This window comes from Sarcophilus harrisii, chromosome 1 (genome assembly GCF_902635505.1).
Source record: "Sarcophilus harrisii chromosome 1, mSarHar1.11, whole genome shotgun sequence".
In the NCBI taxonomy this organism is placed as follows: Eukaryota; Metazoa; Chordata; class Mammalia; order Dasyuromorphia; family Dasyuridae; genus Sarcophilus; species Sarcophilus harrisii.
This window is the reverse complement of record NC_045426.1, coordinates 295,835,012-295,849,329: the sequence shown is the minus strand read 5'-3', so window position 1 is coordinate 295,849,329 and position 14,318 is coordinate 295,835,012.

Below are 14,318 nucleotides of genomic sequence, written 5' to 3'. Positions count from 1 at the left end.
TTAGAATTATCATTAAGATAGTGATCAATGATAACTTTAGAAGATTGATAATGACTCACACTTCCCAAATCATGACAGAAAAGTGATTGTCAGGAGAAGAATAAGGCATTCATTGTTAAATATGACCAATGGTTTGCTTGACTTTATATATTACAAAGAAAGGCTTTAATTAAGGAATGGGGAATAGGTGAGTGACTAAGTAGTGATATAAATAAGAAACGAAGAAAGAAAGAAAAGAATAAAAGGAAGAAGCGAACAAAGGGAGGGAAGGAAGGGAAAAGGAGGGAAAAAACAGAGAAGAAGGAAAAGAGAGAAAGAAAAAAGAAGAAAGGAGGGAGGAAAGAAAAGAAGACAGAGAAATATTAAAGAAAAAAGAAGGGCAGGTTCAAAAACAAAGAAAAAAATGGCAACTTTGTTACTTCTTTGTAAAATTAATTACATGTTTTTAAAAAACAAACTATAAAACAAAATATGATGGTTTAATATGCATTCTTTTTCTGTATACGTTATAATATTTGTGTTTGTTGATGATTAAGTCCATAATGAAAAAGAAAACTAAAAAAAGAAAAACTCTCAAAAATGATTAAGACAAAAGGGTGGTGGTGGTGGTGAAGAGCTTCTGCCTAGTCTTCTCATCTTACACCATTTGACTTTTACTTATTATATATGCTAGGAAACATGTCTGCTACGAAGCCATATGTATTAGTAGAATTGAGACATCATGTAGAGTTAGCCAGGACTTTTAATTTGCACATCTAAATCAGTCTACAGTTTGTCACTTTAATTATTTTTTAATTAAAGCTTTTTATTTACAAAACATATGCATGACCAGGAGATCATTATACACTTCAACAACAATACTATATAATGATCAATTCTGATGGACGTAGCCCTCTTCAACAATGAGATGAACCAAATCAGTTCCAATAGAGCAGTAATGAATTGAACCAGCTTCACCCAGCGAAAGAACTCTGGGAAATGACTATGAACCACTACCTAGAATTCCCAATCCCTCTATTTTTGTCCGCCTGCATTTTTTATTTCCTTCACAGGCTAATTGTACTCTATTTCAAAGTCTGATTCTTTTTGTACAGCAAAATAACTGTATAGACATGTATACATATATTGTATTTGACTTATATTTTTTAACATATTTAACATGTATTGGTCAACCTGCCATCTGGGGGAGGGGGTAGAGGGAAGGAGGGGACAAGTTGCAACAAACGGTTTTGCAATTGTCAATGCTGAAAAATTGCCTATTTGGAAAAATTGACTATTCTGTTCTGTGAACCGAAACTATTCCACTAATCAAGTTATTTATTTTTTAGCCAGTACCAAATGGTTTTGATGTGTGCTGCTTTATAATATAGTTTTAGATGTGGTACAGCTAGGTCACCTTCATTTGTTTTTCTCTTCCTTAATTCCTTTCAAATTCTTGACCTTTTGCTCTTCCAGATGAATTTTGTTGTTATTTTTCTAATTCAGTAAAATAGTTTCTTGGGAGTTTGATTGGTATAACACTTAATAAATAGATTACTTTAGGGAGTATTGTCATCTTTATTATATTTGCTTGACCTATCCAAGAACAGTTGGTATTTTTCCAATTGTTTAGATCTGTTTTGTAGTTTTGCTTATAGAGTTCCTGACTTTCCCTTGGCAGATAAATTCCCAAATATTTTATATTATCAACAGTTATTTTAAATAGGATTTCTCTTGCTGTTTGGATTTTGTTAGTGATATATAAGAATGCTAATGATTTATGTGGATTTATTTTGTATCATGTAATTTTCCTAAAGTTATGGATTATTTGTGATAGCTTTTTTGTTGATTCTCTGGGGTTCTCTAAGTATACCATTATATCATCTCCAAAGAGTGATAATTTGGTTTCCTCATTGCCTACTCTAATTCCTTTCATCTCTTTTTCGTTTCTTATTGCCAAGGCTAGCATTTCTAATATAATAGTGAATAGCATTGGTGATAGTGGGCAAACTTGTTTCACTTGTAGTTTTATTGGGAATGATTATAGTTTATCCCCTTTACATATGAAGCTTGCTGATAGCTTTAAATAGATGCTATAGACTATTTTAAGGAAAAAATGTTTTTCCTACATCTATTGAGATAATCATATAGTTTTTATTAATTTCGTTATTGATACAGTCAATTATGCTAATAGTTTTCCTAATATTGAACAAGCCCTGCATTCCTGGTATAAATCCTACTTGGTTGTGGTGTATTATCCTGAGGATGATTATCTGTGATTTCTTTGCTAATATTTTATTTAAGATTTTTGCATTAAAAAAAGATTTTTGCATCAATATTCATTAGGGAAATTGGTCTATAATTTTCTTTCTCTGTTTTCATCTTATCTGATTTATGTATCAGTACCATGTCTATGTCAAAAAGAAATTTGGTACGTGTTCTTCATTCCCTATTTTTTCTAATAGTTTATATAGTATTGAAGTTAATTGTTCTTTAAATGTTTGCTAGAAATCACATGTAAATCCATGTGGTTCTGGGGATTTTTTCTTAAGAGAGTTGATTAATACCTTGTTCTATTTCTTTTTCTAAAATGGGACTATTGGGGCAGAGCCAAGGTGGTGGAGAGGACCCATGCTTCTTTCTGAGTTCTCCTGCTACCCTCACTATTAATTATAAAATTTAGCCTCTGAAATAGTGTGTGACTAGTAGAATCCATAAATATTGAGAGTGCAGCAAATTACCAGCAGAAGATAATTTTGAGACTCGCCAGAAAAGGTCTGTCTTGATCAGGCACAGGAGGAGGCCAGTACAGGTAGGAAGGCAATGCCTCATGGAAGCCAGCACAGACTGAGCAGACAGGAAGTGGGGTGCAGTCTCTGGGGGTCAGAGAATCTATTGGGAGTATTCTACCACAGTGTTGGCTACTCTTCCCTGGTTGCAAACCAGTAGATTAGCAGAAGTTATAAAACATCCAATACAAATACAAAAGTTAAAGAGTATACCCCCAAAGTGCTGGAGTCTCAGAGATCTGGCCACACCCACCCAGCACTGGGAATGACTCAACCAGATCCCAGCACAGCTGCTGTTCCTTCCTGGAACCCTCTGTAGAGGAAGCTTGGAACCTCCTTGTCCTGAAGGTAGATCTCAATGTTTTAAAAAAAATGAGGAAAAAAGCAAAGCAGGTTCTAACTATGGACAGCTTCTATAGTGAAAGAGAACAAATTTCCAACTCTGAGGAGACTAAAAGCAGATTGCCACCAGACGAGGCCCTAAAGAGTTATATAATCTGATCCCCACTACACAAGGCTCTCCTAGAAGAAATTAAAAAGAGTCTTCAAAGAGAGATACATGAAGAATGGGGAAAGGAAAGGAAAACTGCAAGAGAGTTTGGAAAAGGTATATAAATCATTAAAAGAAAGATTTCATGAAGTGGAAAAAGGAAACAATTCCCTGAAATGTGAAATGGAAAAGGTAAAAAACTCCCAGAGAAACAGAATTTGTGAACTGGAAAAGGTAAAGAACTCCCAGGAAAACAGAATTTATGAATTGAATAAAAGAAAACAACTCCTTAAAAAATTTTTGTGAAATGGAAAAAAAAAATTCCATAGAACAAAATAACTCATTTAAAATCTCAGTTGGACAAATACAAAAAGAAGTTAAAAAAAAGTAAATGAAGAAAATAACTCATTAAAAATCAGAATTGTATTCAAATGGAAATGAATGACTCGCTGAGACATCAAGAATCAATCAAGCAAATCCAAAAAAAAAAAAAGGAAAAATAGGAAAAAAAATTAAATAGCTACTTGGGAAAACAACAGAACTGGAAAATAGATCTAGAAGAGATAATGTAAAAATTATTGGACTCCCTGAAAGTTATGATGAAAAAAGAGTCTAGACACCATTTTTCAGGAAATCATTAAAGAGAACTGCCCAGATGTCATAGAATCAGATATTAAAATATCCATTGAAAGAATTCATCAAACATCTCTTGAAAGAGACCCCAAAATTAAAACTCTAAGGAATATTGTGGTTAAATTTCAGAACTATTAAACTAAAGAAAAAATATTCCAAGCAGCTTAAAAAAGCAAGTTAAATACAGAGGAGCCAAAGTAAGGATTACTCAAGATCTAGTAGCTTCCACCTTAAACAATTGAAGGGACTGGAATCTGACATTCCAAAAGGCAAAGGAATTTGGAATGAAGCCAAGGATAAACTACCCAGCTAAACTGAGCATTTTCTTCTAGGAAACAAGATAGACATTAAATGAAAGAGATGAATTCCATTTATTTCTAATGAAAAAACCAGAGCTAAATAAAAAGTTTGACCTCAAGTATAGGACTCAAGAGAAGCATGAAAGGGTAAAAAGAACTCTTGAGAACTGCATTTCTGTTATGGGCATACACAGAGAATGCATGTATAATTTTATTTTGCTGTTATAAAATAAAAAAGGAACTAGAACTGGAAAGGGGATCAGACAAGAAAAAAAGGAAAAGTGTAGGTAAAAAGAGGGAAATTACATCTCATCAAAGTGCAGAAGAAAGCTATTGTATTTGGAGGAAAGAAGGGGGGGAGATGAACATTGTGTAAATCTTACTCTCATAAGATTTGTCTCAAAGAGAAAATATAAATATATTTGGTTTACAGAGAAACTTCTCTCACCTCACTGAAAAGTGGGAGGAGGACTTCCGGCCAAGATGGTGGAGAGGAGGCATACAGTTGTGTAAGCTCCATGTTTTCTCTCAGAATTCATTTCATGACAAGTCTCTGAATTAATGCTTGACTGAAAAAAAAAACCCACAAATAGTTACCAAGAGAAGACATCCTTGAAATTCACCAGGAAAGGTCTGTTTTTGCTTGGGGGTGGGGAAGGTTTTAGATCGGCTGCAGGCTGAGGGCAGGCAGCAGCAGCAAGAGCGCAGCAAATTATTATTCTTTGCAGATGATATGATGGTATACTTAGAAAACCCCAGAGATTCTACTAAAAAGCTATTAGAACTAATCCACAACTTTAGCAAAGCTGCAGGATACAAAATAAATCCACATAAATCCTCAGCATTTTTATACATCACTAACAAAATCCAACAGCAAGAGATACAAAAAGAAATTCCATTTAAAATAACTGTCAATACTATAAAATATTTGGGAATCTACCAAGGGAAAGTAGGGAAGTATATGAGGAAAACTACAAAACACTTTCCATACAAATAAAGTCAGATCTAACCAATTGGAAAAATATAAGTGCTCTTGGAAAGGTTGAGAAAATATAATAAAGGTGAAAATATTACCTAAACTAATCTATTTATTTAGGGCTATACCAATCAAATTCCCAAGGAACTATCTTACTGACACAAAAAATAACAACAAAATTCATCTGGAAGAACAAATGGTCAAGAATTTCAAGGGAACTAATGAGAAACAAAAATTAAATGAAGGTGGCCTAGCTATACCAGATCTAAAACTGTATTATAAAGCAGTGATAATCAAAATCATTTGGTACTAGCTAAGAAATAGACTAGTTGATCAGGGAATTAGGTTAGGTTGATAGGACAAAATATTCAATAACTATAGAAATCTGGTGTTTGACCAACTCAAAGACACCACCTTTTGGGATAAGAATTCACTCTTTGACAAAAACTTCTAGGAAAATTGGAAACTAGTATGGCAGAAAATAGGCACAGACCCATACTTAACACTGTATACTAAGATGTGGTCAAAATGGGTTCATGATCTAGACATAAAGAATGAGATTATAAATAAATTAGAACTCTACCTCTCAGACCTGTGGAGGAGGAAGGAATTTGTGATCATAGAAGAACTAGAGATCATTATTGTTCACAAAATAAAAGTTTTTGATAATATTAAGTTAAAATTTTTTTTGTACAAACAAAACTAATGCAGAGATGATTAGAAGGGAAGCAATAAATGGGAAAACATTTTTACATTCAAAGGTTCTGATAAAGGCCTCCTTTCCAAAATATATAGAGAATTGAATCAAATTTATAAGAAATGAAACCATTCTCCAATTGATAAATGGTCAAAGGATATGAACAGACAATTTTCAGATGAAGAAATTGAAACTATTTCTAGTCATATGAAAAAGTGTTCCACATCATTTTAAATCAGAGACATGTAAATTAAGACAACTCTGAGATATTATTACACACTTATCACATTGGCTAAGATGACAGGAAAAGATAATGATGAATGTTGGAGGGGATATAGGAAAACTGGGACACTGATACATCATTGGTGGAATTGTGAATGAATCTAATCATTCTGGTGAGCACTTTGCAACTATACTCAGAAAGTTATCAAACTTTGCATACCCTTTGTACAAAAATTTTGTTCTAGTCAAACACTGACTGACTAGATTAGGTTAACAAATCAAAATGGAATCCAAATCAAGCAAAACCCAAAAAACATTCTAAAAGTCAGAGATTTGTGGAACCATTCCCAATACGATCAGGAGTGAAACAAGGTTGCCCATTATCACCATTACTATTCAATATTTTATTAGAAATGCTAGCTTTGGCAATAAGAGATGAGAGATAAAAGGAATTAGAGTAGATAATAAGGAAACCAAATTATCACTCTTTGCAGATGATATAGTGGTATGCTTAGAGAACCCCAGAGATTCTACTAAAAAGCTATTAGAAATAACCCACAACTTTAGCAAAATTACAGGATACAAAATAAATCCACATAAATCATCAGCATTCTTATATATCACTAACAAAATCCAATATCTAGAAAAATTCCATTTAAAATAACTGCTGATACTATAAAATATTTGGGAATCTATCTACCAAGGGAAAGTCAGGAAGTATATGAGGAAAACTACAAAACACTTTCCATACAATTAAAGTCAGATGTAAGCAATTGGACAAATATTAAGTATAGGTCGAGTGAATATAATAAAGAAGACAATACTCCCTAAACTAATCTGTTTATTAAGTGCTATACCAATCAGACTCCCAAAAAACTATCTTGATAACCTAGAAAAAATAACATCTGCTAAGCTATTCAGCTTTATAGCTATGAACATTATCATGTACCTCATGAAGGTTCTTTAGAAGATACCAAAACCTAATACAACATCTGGTACATAGGTGAAACTTACTCAATTTTTTTTGATTATAATTCTGTTTCAGGTAGTTTGGGAAACACTATAAATGCCAATACCTAGGGATTCTTATTTACTTGTTGTTTGTTAGTTTCAAATACCATTCCTTACAATGTATTGAATTATGGGTATTATTGTGTATTGAAAAAAAAAGCATATAAGGTTTTGATTAACTGTTGGATTTTATAGGAAACTATCCTTAGCAGACTAAGTCAATTGATTTCTTCCTAAAAATATCTCCAAACAGTTTTGAGTATAAATTCTATGAAGGTCAATTCCATGGAAATAAATTCTTCAGTAAAAGGGAAATTCTTTTCTGTACAACCCCTTATTGGGCAGAGAATATTTTGTTTTCTTTAGTGAAGCCAAAAATCAGTTTAGAGGGGAAGAATGTTATCTATGAGTCCATTTCAAAATTCTTAGGGACATACAAAGGAGTCTAATATTTGGCTATTAAAACACCTTAAAAGACCTGAGACAGCCCTTTTGTAGTGACTAGATTAGTCACTTTTGTAATGACTAGATAGCAAATTGAATGGATGCTCATTAATTGGAGAATGGCTGAATAAATTGTGGTATATGAATGTTATGGAATATTATTGTTCTGTAAGAAGTGACCAGCAGTATGATTTCAGAAAGGCCTGGAGAGACCTACATGAACTGATGCTGAGTGAAAAGATCAGAACCAGGAGATCATTATACACTTTAACAACAATACTATATAATGCTCAGTTCTCATGGATGTGGCTGTCTTCACCAATGAAATGAACCAAATCAGTTCCAACTGTTCAATAATGAAGAGAACCAGCTACACTCAGTGAAATAACTATGGGAAATGAGCGTGCATCACAACATAGCATTTCCACTCCTTCTGTTTTTGTCTGCTTGCATTTTTGTTTTCCTTCTGAAGTTATTGTTACCCTATTTCTAAATCCAATTTTTCTTGTGCAGCAAGATAACTGCATAAATATGTATACATATATTGCATTTAACATATCCTTTAATGTATTTAACATGTATTGGTCTACCTGCCATCTAGGGAAGAGGCTGGGGAGAAGGAGGGGAAAAGTTGGAACAGAATGTTTTGCAAGGGTCAGTGCTGAAAAATTACCCATTTATATGTCTTGTAAATAAAAAGGTATAATAAAAATAATAAAATAAATGGAATTCACCTGTTTCATTGAATGTTCATTTTCTTCCCTGGAACAAAATGTTCATTTTATTAGACTAATTTATTCTTGGCTGCATTCCAAGTTCCTTCGCCTTTTGGAATATCAGATTCCAGACCCTTCAATCCTTTAAAGTGAAAGTTGCTAGGTCCTGAGTAATCCTTATTATGGCTTTTTGGTATTTGAATTGTTTCTTTCTGGCTACTTGTAATATCTTTTCCTTGATCCATTAGTTTCAAATTTACCCACTATATTCCTTGTGGTTTTAATTTTGGGGTCTCTTTCAGGAGGCATTCAGTGAATTCTTTCAATGGTCATTTTACCTTCTGTTTCTATGATATCTGGGCAGTTCTCTTTGATGATTTCATGAAAGATAGTGTCTAGACTCTTTTTTTAATCATGTATTTCAGGGAGTCCAATAATCCTTAGACTGTCTTTCCTAGATCAATTTTCCAGGTTGATTGTTTTCCCAATTAGATATTTTACATTTATTTTTTATTTTTGATTTTGCTTGATTGATTCTTGTTGTTTCATGGAGTCATTCATTTCTATTTATTCAATTTTGATTTTTAGTGAATTATTTTCTTAATTTACTTTTTTTAAACTTCTTTTTGTATTTGTTCAATTGAATTTTTTTCCATTTCACAAATTCTGTTTTTTAAGGAGTTATTTTCTTTTTTCATTCCACAAATTCTGTTTTTTAAGTTTTTTTCTTTTTCTGTTTCACAAATTCTGTTTTCCTGGGAGTTCTTTCTTTTACCATTTTATCAAATCTATTGTTTGATGAGTTAGATGCTTTTTTTCATTTCACTTAGTCTATTTTGTAGCAAATTTTCTTCAGATAGTTTCTGTGTTGATTTTTCTAAACCCTTTTGCAAATATTTCTTTTCCTTTTCCCACTTTTTTTCCTAGCTCTCTTTTAAGATCCTTTTAAATTTCTTCTAGGAGAGCCTTGTGTGATGGGGACCAGCTTATATTGCCTTTTGGGGCTTCATCTGGAGACAATCTGCTTTTAGTCTCCTCAGGGTTTGAAATCTGTTCTTCTCTTTCACCACAAAAAACTGTATTGTCAGAGTCCTTGCTACTTTTTTACTCTTTTTTTTAAAAGTTAAAGTCCTCCTTTAGGGTATGGCAGATTTTCCAAGTGGCAGCAATTGTGCTGGGTCAATGCTGATTCACTTCTGATGCTTGGTGCGTGTTGCCAAGTCCCATGAGATTCTGGCATTTCAGGGTTCACTACTGATCTTTTGTGTTTGTGTTGGATATTTTATAACTTCTCTGCTGATCTACTAGCTTGCAATCAGGGCAGAGTGCCCAATGCTGCTATAGATTCCTGTAGATTCCTCCCTGTAGACTCTGTGCCACCTGGAGTCTGCACCCTCCCACAGAGTTAGCAATACTTAGAACTCTGCTCTGCCTATGCTGGAATTTGTGGTCACCTGTTTGTGTTAGACTGCTTCCCTCTTGTTTCTTATTGAAACAGATCTTTTCTGGCCTATTTATTCCCTTAAATTCTTTGCCACATGGAAACTGTACCAACCTGGGACTCCGTGCTATCTGCGCTAGTGTTTGTATCAGCTGGTTGCGCTCACTGCTTCCCTCCCATTTCTAATTGAAACAGACCTTTTCTGGTGATCTTAAAAATCACATTCTGCTGATATTTCATTGCATTCCCAATATTTGTGGGTTTTGCTGGTCCAGAGCTAATTCAGATGCTGGATTTCATAAAGTGTGAGGTTATAGAGAAGGTCAGAGAGAAACGTGTACTTTCTGCCATCTTGGCTCTGCTCCCCAGTTTGTCACTTTCAAAAGCAAGTAGAAGTTGCTAGTTTACATTTTGAAGATTTATGTGCTTAAACCACATTCTATAATTAACATGGAACCCTTGAGCCCTATGGTGGGAGAGCCTAGATCACTATAAGAAACTATTTCTCTGATTTTCGACTCAGAACTCCAATAATAGATCTTCAAAAAATAAAATAAAATAAAACTGAGCTAGACAATACAATCCTGCTTTTGAACGCTCTATGTAAAAAAAAAAAAAAAAAAAAAAAAAAAAAAGCTTTATTGCAAAAACTTTGAAGAAAGGAGAAAAAAGAGAAATAAATACAAATTGTTCAGGGTGATTTCCCAAGTCCATCTGAAATTCAAATTAAATGTATTGTTAGTACACAAAATGTTTGGTCAAGATCTTCCCTTAGAATGATATTCATTCAAATTTTCTGGCCTCACCAAGGCTTCCCAATTTAATGTTGGTCACCAGGGGTCTCCAATCATCTCCTTAGCTGCACCTCTCTGTTTACTGTTATTCTAATCCATTTTTGGGAATAAGATCTATTTTTTCTGACTCTGGGAAATGACTTTTGTAAGGTCAGATAAGTAATAACATGAGGTTGAATGTGAGCTAATGTTCTTTCTACTGTATCATGCCATAATCCATATTACTCTTTGGCCCCATTTACATTTCTGGGTTCCTCCTTTATAAATCATAATAAACTGGAGCATCAGAAGAGGGGTGTGTGTATGTGTGTGTGTGTGTGTGTGTGTGTGTGTGTGTGTGTTTAGATGAAAACAATTATTCCCTTTAAAAAAATCCCCATTTCTCTGTCATATATTAATGATGAAGAAAAAATGATGTGTAATAACCACTATTATTGCCAGTGATGAGAAAAAATGATGATAATAATGTCTCCTTTTTTTCACACTCTCTCTCACCTTTTGTCCTAATTCACAGAACGCATTTGTTTTCAGAATGACCAAATTAGCATTTTCAAGGACATTAGAAGATGAGGACATCAAAAAAAGAAACTTTGAAAATAATTATAGTTCAGTAAGATTTAAGATTGACAGAAATAACTGGTATGTTATTCTTCAGAAAGGATCAGGAGTCTAAATTCACCAGGAGTCTAAATTCTGAACCTGTTTCATACAAATAACCTTAGAGCCTTCAAGGAGAAGCATCCGATGAGGGGCACAAGATCACAATTTTTTTGCTATTTGGTAGAGTTACATATAGCATGCCATTACCATCTTTATGTCTTTGCATAGACTGTTTCCCCCATCTAGAATGGCTTTCCTCTTTGTGTTCACCTATTTAAACATAATTCAAATGCTATCACCTTCATGAGACTTTCCTGCTCTTGCTAGGGCTGAGACCTTAACCTGCCAAATTACTATGTATTTGCTTCGCAAATTTCATTTGTGTGTGTGTGTGTGTGTGTGTGTGTGTGTGTGTATGTGTGTGTGTGTATGGAGAGAGAGGTGGTGTGTGTTCAATATGTACATATATATGCATATATGTAAATATTGTTTCCATTGATAGAATTTAATGTTGTGCAATAACCACTATTGCTGTCCTGATGATGAAGCATGATGGCAATAATTTATCATTTTCCCCCACATTCACTTTCACTTTCCTGTCCAATTCATAGAATATATTCATTCCTTGAACAAAGGGGATTTTATATTTGTCTTTGTATCCTCAACACCAAGTATTATGCCTTTTACTCTCTTCCTTCCATCCCTGTTTCTTTCCTTCTTTCTTTCCTTGCCTAAAAGGCCAAATCCACTCCTCCTTCCTTGGGAAATGAAAAGATTAACATTGGAAGCATCTCTTTTTTGTGTGCTTCAAACATGCATGCAAATTAGCTCTCCATGACTGAATTTTAATCTTATGTACAAATTCCTGTCTGTCAATAAAACAATAGCAATGTTTACTGAATATTTATTTAAATAAGTAAAACATAATACTATGGGAGTCAGAATAGTGTGATAGAAAATGTATGACTTTAACAACCATCTGGGGGAGGGGATGGGGGGAAGGAGGGGAAAAATTGGAACAAAAGGTTTGGCAATTGTCAGTGCTGTAAAATTACCCATGCAGATAACTTGTAAATAAAAAGCTATAAAAAAAGAAAATGTATGACCTTAAAAAGGTTGTATAATCTCTTTATGTCCAGTTTTATCTATAAAATGAGTTGGAGATTGGACTACATGACTTATAAAGTGTCTTTCAGCTCTAAATCTATTCTCCTATTATCCTAAATGTCCTCATCTCCTATGGATCACAATGCTATTTTTCTTAGGCATACTCATGGGTGAGCATATTATAACCAAATTTGTATCATTATCACAAAACAATATTAATTGTTCTTTCCATCATTTTAGAAAAATAAAACATTTATTGAATGCTTACTTTGTGCTAAATATGGTGTAAAGCTTTGAAGATATGATTAAAATTCAGCTAGATGATCACTCCAAAGAACTTGTGTTTCAATGGTGGAAAATAAACTAAAAAAAAAATCTGGAGGAGGATTGGGAATGAAGATAGCTTAAAGGAAAAATAGAGGCTAACTTCTGGGCAAGATACAGTAAAAACTCACCCATCTGAGCCTAGATTACTAGGAGTAAAGCCTCAGATTTTAATGGGAGAAAACAGATAGCTAGAGTTAAGGAAAGAGCCTAGGAGATGACTCTTAGTTTGATCCTCATACATTTTTTGATCTATGAGATAACTATGGGATTTAGAGTGGTTCATCATGAAATTCCTAGTTCCTGATTTTATTTCTATGTGTTTATACTGTTTCCCCCAAGAGAATGTAAATACCATGAGGGCAAGAACTATTTCATTTTTGTCTTTGCATAAAACCCTACTGTTCTCATTCTCCCAACTCCTATTTAAACTGTTGGACTAGATATTAAGAATCAATCAGTCAATCAAAAACACTTATTAAGTACCAAGCACGTGCTAAGGGGTTAGAATACAAAATAAAGCAAAAACATCCTTGCTTTTGAGCGGCTCACAGTTAATTTGGGAGAATGGAGTAGGAAGGTGGAGCAGGGATATAACAAGCAAATATGTACAAGCAAGTTATATATCAGAGCTACTGGAAATGATTAATAAAAACTTTGTTGTTTATTCTTAGTTCTTAAAGAAGACCAAAGATATCATGAGGTGAAGTTTGACTTGCAGATGAATTGGATTTAAGTTTGGCAGAGCTGCATAAAGTCATCAGATTCACTCTATCTTTTGAGTCATTAAGAGTTCAGTGAGAAAACAAAAATCAAGATGATTGGCGATGGCCCTTGGTGTTTCTAAATTAAAGTTTTTCCCAGGTTTCAGTTTGTTTGAAGCCTTGAAAGACTGCACAGAGGTCAAGAAGGTTGAGAATTGATAAAAAGCCACATAATTCAGCAATGTAAAAGGTTCATTAGTAACTTTGAATTGAAACAAAGAGGTCTAAGAAAACTACATAAGGGAAAGCTCTTGCAGTTGTGGAGATCAAGAAGGCTTCCAGGAAGAATATAATACCTGATCTGAAATCAAGTTAGAGAAGGATTCTGGGAGTGATGACATTCCACATATGTGAGACAACCTCTCAAACACCAAGTTAAGCAGACTAATTTGGCTGGAACATAGTATGTGTAAAGAGGTTTAATGTGGCCAAAAAGATAAATTGGAGTCAATCATGAAGAGTCTTAACGTGTTTAAAGATTTTGAATTTTCTCTCAGAGATAATAGAAATCACTTGAAGGTTTTAGAGCAGGTAGGTGATATAGCCAGACTTTTGCCTTAGAAGGATTATTTTTGTCAGGTTTAGAAAGGATGGCTTGAAGAAAGAGAAAAAGCAACCTAGAATTAGAGATACCTTTTAAGAAGCTATTCCAGATGTGAAATCTGAACTATAAGTACCTGGAAGTGGAAAGAAGAGGAGGATTACGAGATATTTGGCAGAAAGAAAATAAGTAAGAAGTAGTAACTGATTGAAGTTGGGCACTGAAGAAGAGGCATAATTAGGTTGTTAAGTGCATTTAATGTCCTTCACAGTATATGTGGGCAAGGCTATTGGATCCTTGAATCTCTACTCCATTAGACATAATATTTGCCATCGAGGGAGTCTCCATTCACAAATCTTATGGGATGCACTCTAAGATGTTTAAGGACTAGTGGTGTTCTAACAGGTAAACTCAGTTTTAGCCTTCATGAATGGGTTTAGTATTTAACTCTGTTTTGATACTGGCCTTTACCTATGTTGAAAATTGGTTTT